The sequence below is a fragment of the Nothoprocta perdicaria genome, unplaced genomic scaffold, assembly GCF_003342845.1.
Source record: "Nothoprocta perdicaria isolate Ctin4 unplaced genomic scaffold, notPer1 scaffold_29, whole genome shotgun sequence".
Taxonomy (NCBI): domain Eukaryota; kingdom Metazoa; phylum Chordata; class Aves; order Tinamiformes; family Tinamidae; genus Nothoprocta; species Nothoprocta perdicaria.
Window position 1 is genome coordinate 3632648 of NW_020455521.1, and position 8490 is coordinate 3641137.

Here is an 8490-nt window from a genome sequence, read left to right on the forward strand (position 1 = left end):
ACCTCTTAGAAACCTGTGTATAGAACTGTGATTCTGGAGACAACTCTAAGGTCAGACTTSTTTTCTTTTGAGAAAGAGCAACTTCAAAGATAACTCTGATTCGCATTGCTGTGGAATAGCATGTGTCCCTCATATTCTTCTGTATACTCATGTCTTCCCTGGGCTCACATCAGCCTCAGCTGCAATATTGAATTGGGCTTAACTCCTGYATGTAAAGACAGTGCTGTTTTCAGTGTTTGGAGGCACATGTCATTTTGTCCATGCATATAGAACTTCAGCAATTACATTCTTGTCAGGAGAGGTACAGACCCTTGTATTCAAAGCTGAATATAACTTGCATTGATAACAAGTTTAACTTCCTGAGTGGCAGGGTCTCAAATTCTGAAGCATCCTGATTATGTTTCCAGAAGCACTTATATGTGCAGGTTAGCTGTTCAACAGCCAAAATGTTTAATAAAAAAACAAGACAGGACCAATAGCACCTGCTTTTCTTTAGTGGTCATTTGCATCTCTCTGGGAGTTTTTGATAAAGATATTGAAAATGTGAATTACTGCAGAGACTTGTTAAGGTCTTCTAATGGAAGCAGATTCAATGAAGCCTTAATTTGGACATCAGGACTTGGTTCTGAAGTTTTTGACAATTAAATTACCCAGATATGTTCTTGCTAGTGGTAACTTTGAGCAGAGTTTCACACCTGCTGCCAACCAATCATACATGCAGAACAGATTTTTTGGAACAAGCCTGAAAGGGAGATAAGTGATTTATTGAACTTTTTCCCCCATCTTACTGAAATGAATTATAAATCCTTCCAGCTATTAATCTCTGTATATGACCCTGTATGGAAGCTGATATGATTAGACTTTTGAGCTAGATGTGAAAGCATAAGAGCAGGTCTTTAGCCTTTGAGAGGAACCCTGTTTGGGTGCATAAATTTATTGCAGAATCTCTAGTTCAGTTTCCTGTTTAAGTGGAGTTCAGTGGCAATTTAGCAGTGCTGATAAGTGTAGGTGGTTTAAAGTGTAAAACTGCAATGCTAACTAGTATTTAGACTTGCACAGAGCAAATAAGAGTATTTGCTCACACACTCAATGTAAAACAATTTTAGGTCTAGCATCTTCAATATTTCAGATGTGTGATGGGTACCATAATTATTGGACTGTGGATTTTTCAGTGTGAGGATTATCTGAGGCAAACTGAGGAGAATAGCTTACAAAACATTAAAATAACAGATGAATTATAATGATAACATACCTCAGTATTACTTCTACTCATTAAAAAATATCTTGTTTAACTGTAAGAAGACAATTAAAGTTATCCGTCTAGCGGTTCAAGTCCCACTGATTTAGGATAAGGCTTAATAGTATATGTATATTGCAAAGCAGTTACCAAGTACCTTCAGAAACATTCATTAATTTTCAAGTAGTGCAAGTGAAATAATTTAACTGACTGGAGACAACATAAATAAAAATCTGAAGTTTATCCTGATGAATAACTGACTGTGATCAGCATTGATCTTTAGTCATAAGCATAAAAATCCTTATTTGTAAATTGGTCTAATGAGCTTGTTGACTGAAGCAAATAGAGGAAGAAAAACCCAATACTTTCCCCTTATCTTTCATCTGCAGTCATCTACATGGTGACATTTATAGATACACTTTAGTCATGTCCCTTTATACTGTTGCATAGGGGAGCTTGTGGGTGCTTACTCTACTGCTTTGTGTTGACTTTATTCTGCTCTAAATCTGAGAGAGAAAAGAATGTAGATAATCAATACTACCTCATTTCATCCTGTTCAGATCATCACTGGCAAAATGATCAAAGTCATCTGTTCATATGCTGTTTGTTGCACCTGAAGCTACTGAATCTACTATCACTTGCTTAATGAAGGGTACCAGCTTTTTCTAATAGCTAACCAGTAGTTCTCCAGAGCAAAGCTTACACTCTAGTGAAAAGCTGAGGAAGCTTTTATGGCCAAAAAGGAGTAGTTTGTGTTTATCACTGCAGTTGCAGTGATCTCAGCTATTGTTCCTTTATGTAAAGAGGTACTAATCCAGGTATTCATTTCTGTAGTTCCTGTGTCATTACCAGAACCTGAATGGTTTGTGTGCCATTTTGTGCCTCCTCCTATCTACCCCAAGGGCCCATTTTGTTCTGCAGCCTGTCCTGTTCTGCTATCCTTGGTCAGTGACAATTGATACAGAGCCATTGCTGCTGCCAGACCTGCTGAAGTGGCTGTTATGAGTCAGTGTTCGGGGTTGAAAGATATCCTTTTTATCTGCAGCCTGGACACTGGTGATGTTTATTGTCATCCTAATATTTCAATGATGGTTCCCTTCTCTTTCAGTGATATTTGTGCCTCTTTAAAATGTCTTTATAGTTTAGAAGTACCCAGGTAGACTGCAGTGCTACCTCAACTGATCTCTGTCAAAACAGGGCCAGTGCCTAAGGAACTGAGTTAACCTCATCCTTAAGGGAACTCCCAAGATCACAATTCCCTCTGCAGCCCTGTGAGGAAGGGCTGCCTCTCTAAACACACTGTTCATCCTGCTTCATGACAAGTGCATTTTATGTCATGTTTGCTCACTCCCTTTCCTTCTTTCCTTTTTACTGTTTGTCATTAAAGCTGCAAACATTTGCCCTTCACTTATTTTTCATGGACTAAAGGCTTTTCTTTCTGGTGCTCTCCAGTCTCCTCTAATGTGCTCTGGGGATCTCATGACCTGTTGGTGTCATGAGAACACTGAACACCCATATTTTCTAGTAGTAGAATTAGGTATTGATTAAAGTAAATGTCAAGCTTGTCCTTCCATAATGGACAAGGTGCTATTCTTACCTATCACTCCCAAAATTGCTTACCTTTCTGTGCTGTGAAATTTTATGAAGCTAATTAGATATTAGCTTCAGCTGAGAAGCTAAGTCCTTCATAACTCTGTTGAAGTGATTTAGTAACTCATGCCTGTTCCTAGCCAGTAAGATACCAAGGGAAGTTTTGCAAAGATAAGGTTCAGTAGACTTAATTGTGTCATCAGAACATCTTCTACTGCAAGCAATGCAATAGATATTCTTTAGACACATTTGAGGTTAGAGTAATATGTATTTTCTTGAGGAAAATGTTGTAGAAACAATGAGGAAAACGGATCTTAAATCTGTCTAGATAAGATTTCAAAATCTGGGTAGAAATTCTGAGTATTCTGAGTTCCTGCTTCTATTCAAAGTTTAGTTCCTGTCAAAGCTGATTTGAAAATATTTTTAAGTCTGTTTGTGCTGAAATTAGTCAAAAGGACTATTTTTTTTTACAGGCTAAAACAATACATAAATTTTCTAAAAGAAATGTTAATCAGATTTCATTACTGCAATGTTGTAGGGAAAAGATGAAAAAAAGCTAATTCTGAGATGTTTGTTCTGTAAGATGGCTGAGAAAGTCAAATGTATCCCAAATTTATATGTTTGACATTAGCTATAGGGTTTACTTCCAGTAAGCACTGAAATATTACTGACCCCCCAAAGATTGCATTTTTGATAACCACTCCTTTCACGATTTATGTATGCAAATTAAATTTCCCTTCCATTCATGTAAGAAGTCATTGGATTTTTTGATGTGGAAAYGAAGTGACTGTAGTTCATCTAAGGTGGCTTTGTGACTAATATTAAAAACATGTGGGAATAAAAATCTTGTAAAGGAGTCTTGGCTAGTGATTTTACAGATGCCCTTAACTGAACGCTTGTTTCTCTATCTGTTGGTATGAGATTTGCCACTCAAATCTGAGAAGCAAATTACTATCACTATTACTATTATTAAGTRATATTAGTATCAGTAACTATTACTGTGTGTCTGTTCTGCAGTCTTTGACTTGTAACTCTGTTGTTGAAATAGACTTTGAGAAAGGCAGAGAAATGCATACATAAGTAAGTAGCCTGAGAGACTAAAGCTTTGTGCACATTCACTAAGYGTAAATGTATCTGGGACCACCACAATTGTCCTATGGATACATTATTTATTTGGACTTGCATGTTCACTCACTATTTGGTTTTCTTGCTTCCAAGAATCTTCAGGTTGATTTGACAAGTGTACAGAGCTGTGAACACAGCTGGTTCAAATCCCATCTGGCTTGTATTTCTTGGCTTAATAGGGAAACTATGGGATATTTCATTTTACTCAGTAGTGGAAGGATTTCTATGTCTTAAAGGAGATTTCCTAATGCAGTAAGCATTACTGTAATTTAGAAATAAGATTAGCTGTATCTGCTTTCTGTTATCATACTTGATCATTGCCAGGATAAATCATTTCTCTGTTTGGGTAGGATGTGCTGACAGACTTCTGCTTGTGTGCTGAGTCATGTTTTTCCTTAACTGAAGTGCATGGTTGTACCCGTGCATGTCAGAGCATATGCTCAGATTCTATAGTGGTAGAMTTTGGGGGACAGCTATTGCTCTTTTGGTAGGAGTTTGCAATTTTTGCAGGAGTGAGCAATGTGACAGGCAAAAAATATATATATAAGCTGGTAATGTGCCCTTTGCAAATAAGTGTTCTATGATAATCCTGTACATGTGATTAATTCTGTATAAATTGATTCTGTAGAGTTTGAGAAATAGTATGAAACAAAACTAATTTAATAGATGGTTTGGTCTGATCACAGACTGTAAGCAGAACACTACCTGGACTTCTAGTATTAGAGCACCTGGGAAAAGAAAATCTAAGTGTCTGCACTAAAGTTTTTGCTATGATTCTGAGGTAACAGCCATGGAAATCAAATGGACCTTTGCTGAATCAAGGCTCGATGTTCTTGTCTCTCACTGAGACATCTTTTTTTAAAATCAATTTGCTTAACAGGTTAGGGGGTATTTAGGATGCTACTATGTTATTGGAATCAATACCAGCATTTGCTAAACAGTATCTGGTGTGGAAAATCAGTCTCATGGCTGTTAGTGATGTATCTGTTGATTCTTCTCTGAGACCGCTTTTGGGTTCTTCCTGTTCAGGAAACTTCAATAATATCTAAAAACAATTTCCTTGCCATCTACCTCCAAACTCTGCTGTACTAAAACTATTAGGAAGACTAATGGCAAATGATATTAAGGATTGGAATTGTTCAATTATATTTGACTATTTTATTTTAATCATGGAGTATGTGAGTATTTCAGTGARTTGCATTTTTGTTGAAGAAACTTCTCCACTTGCAGCTGTTTCCTCAAACTTAAAGAGAATGGGCTACAGGAACTGTTGATTTGATCTTCACAGTTATGCTTGAAAAGCTCTAGGGACCATTTCCTCTTTCTTGTGTTGTATGCTTAGTGACAACAAAATAAATTGACCTTGTTTACTGATTTTTTTGAGTACTAGCAGCTGAATATTATAGTTTCTTTTTAATACTATTATAAATGTTTTGAGGCACTAGTAGGACCCTGTAACTTCAAATCTCTTTCTTCCCTATTCTTTCCCAGTTCTCAGTACCTTAACATGCATACATGCAAATTGTGTTCCAAATGCTGTGAGACTTCAAACTGACTTGTGACTTTAGATTCATCTAATAAAGTAAACATTGTCATAAAGTAATTCCGGCTTTGACCTGGCTTGAATCCAGATATTTTGATTTTTCATGATCAAGAAGTTGAGACTTCTTTGTGTTCTTGAAGCCTTGCATTCTTTGATTTAGGTTTTAAAATTGGTTTAGGTTTAAAATTGGGTTAGGTTTAGAAAAAAATTAGGTTTAAAAATAATTAAAAATAATGAATCTCACCAATTCACAGTAACTATTTGAGATTTCAGAATTATTTTCTGTACTGTTTTTCTCCTGTTCCAAGAATAGCGTCTGTTCAGTAGCTATTGAGAGAGCTTAAGGAGTGAATGGAGCATAGTCATGTCTTTCATCACAATGTGAGTACTGTTTATTCTTCAATTTTGTGTTGAACTAGTAAGTAATGATCTTAATGTATAGTAGAATACACATTAAATATATTTATCTCCCTTCAGTGGATGGCCTGCACAGGAATAGCCTACCTCTATTGCTGAATATTTGATTGCCTGTGTCAATGTAACCATTCTGTGGCAATAGTCTGTCTGCCACTAGCACCCAGTTTCTGTATGCTCTTAATTGTCCAATTTCTTGAGATATCAGAGTTGGGGGCTTCAAAGAGCAGACAGGCACCTTTTCAGCTGTAGCATGGCTTGGTTTTGCCTGGGCTCCTGTCTTCAAAACATTTAAAGTTCACAGTTTTGCCTAAAAATGTACCCATACAATGTTTATCTGAACTTGGAGTTTTCATTTCATATGTGATTCTCCTTGTTGTTTCTGTTGYCTGCAGGAATACAGATGTTTGCTGGCATTTGGGGCTGGTACTTAAAATTCTTTTTAGAACCACTTTCAGATGTTGTCTTGATGACAGAACGTGAAAAATATCGTGTAGAAAACTTTGGTTATACTAATTCTTTCATGCAATACTCTGTTTTTGGAAAATTGCATTGTGRCTGCCCTTCAGGATCATCTGTTTCTGGACTCTTCACTACTGGGAAGGTTACTAAATATAAAACTTATTTAGTATGAGGAGTTTTGCTCCTTTCCTCACTACTATGACTAATAGCAACTTTTAATGTTTATCTGGATCATATTCCCTATGAYAAGAGAAATTAATGGTGAGGTTTTAATTTGACTGCATTTCCATGTTAGGAGTTTGGACTGGGAGTTAAAGGATATGATGGGAGACTGCTGAATGCAGATATGGTATCAATTAATGCATACCATAAGCAGACCCAAACCTGTATGAATCTGATGAAACCCTGATTTAAAGCTCTCRTAACCTGACAGCATTTGTCTCATTGAGTTGCATTCTTTCTGAAGAACTGGAAGAGAATGAATAAAGCCCCTGTTAGAGGCACAAAACTTGAAAAATAGTTATATGATTTTTTTTAAGGACTGGGAAGGTAGAACACTTCCAACCAGATGTTTTTCATTGATAAAGATGATTGCCATGAATCTCAAAAAGACTGTGGGACTGAAATGTCCATTTTATGAGAACTTGAAATGTTCTGAAGTTGGTTGTGCACTTCAGATGCAGTGGTAAATCATTTAGCATCTTTATAGAAGCCCTCATGTTTATTCTAGCCCATATACTAACAGTCTGCAGTAAGTCAGGAAAATAAGTCTTGATCTACCAAGGCACTTAAATGCATGAGTAACTTGGAAAACATTCACTTGCTTAAAGTAATCATGCTAGTGTCTTACTGCATTGGTGCTTAGAGCAATTCCATGGAATCGGAGATTGCACATTAAAGGAAATGGTTTGTAAGCAGAGCTTCTCTTTGTGAGAGACCATGGTGAGTGTGAGTAGYGATGTTATTGCTCTGTAGCTTTATTATACTTTATCTTTGTGCTGGGCTTCCATTACACTACACTTCACAAGTGCAGTGGCTTCCTTGCACTAGCTATGTTTCTGTTGTAGTGTTTGATGGGAAGTGATATACTCAGAAATTAATGGAATTACTTTTTGAGTTGAAAACAACATTAAAACAACAGCAAACTTATTTCAGGGCTTTTTACAAATATCAAAATACCAGAACTGTGTACTGGATGAAGAATTCCATAATTCAAATAATTCCTGTCTCAATATTGGTTTCTGCCTGCTTCAGCCTTCTGTTGGATTAAATAACAAATAGGAAATTGTCTGTTCACTTACATAGGAATGAGCTTGAGGCTGCATTTTGCCACAATGTGAACTCGATCTTAGAAACAGCTCTGTCTCATCAACTTCTCTTGACTTCATCTGATTTTAACGCTGTGCAAAATAGGATGTGGTTTGACTAAAAATTAAAAATGTGATTTTTAATTTTATGAAACTTGCACACTAAAATATCCTCAGACAAGAGAATCTGCAATAGTATGTCAATTTTTACTTAGTGGTATATCATGATGTTTTCTAACAYGAAGCTTTCTTTCATTGTTGAAGCATTTCAAATTTGTAATTTAAATCCTAAATGAGTGCACTAACCATTTTCTATCCTGGAAAATACCACATTTTTTGGCATGAGTGTAGAGAAATGTTCCATTCAACTAATTGTTCTTTTGTGACAATGTTGTAATAAATAATTCTATTGTTACTTTTGCAGGACATTTGACAAAGGCTCTGTAGACTTGGGATCTGTTTTCAGAATTAGAATCATCTTCACTGTAAAAATCARTGTTACACTGCATTGTGCAGTTTTCATAGACTAATCCTGATCAAATTGCACATAAGTAATTGCAACCTGTTCATACAGTGTCCATGCAGTTATATAAATGATTAAGCTGGTAAGAGGAGATGGGCAAGAACTGGCAACTTCTTTCTAGTTCCATAGCAGATTAAGAATAAATGAAGCAGARGATCCAGATTTCTCAAAATTAGAAATTCATTTCGGTTATGAGATAGGAAAAGGATGCTGTTGGAGAGAAAAGAGGGGGGTCCTTGGGGACAGGCCTAATTCTCCCTTCTCAGTTTCTGGCACTCAAAAAATGAAA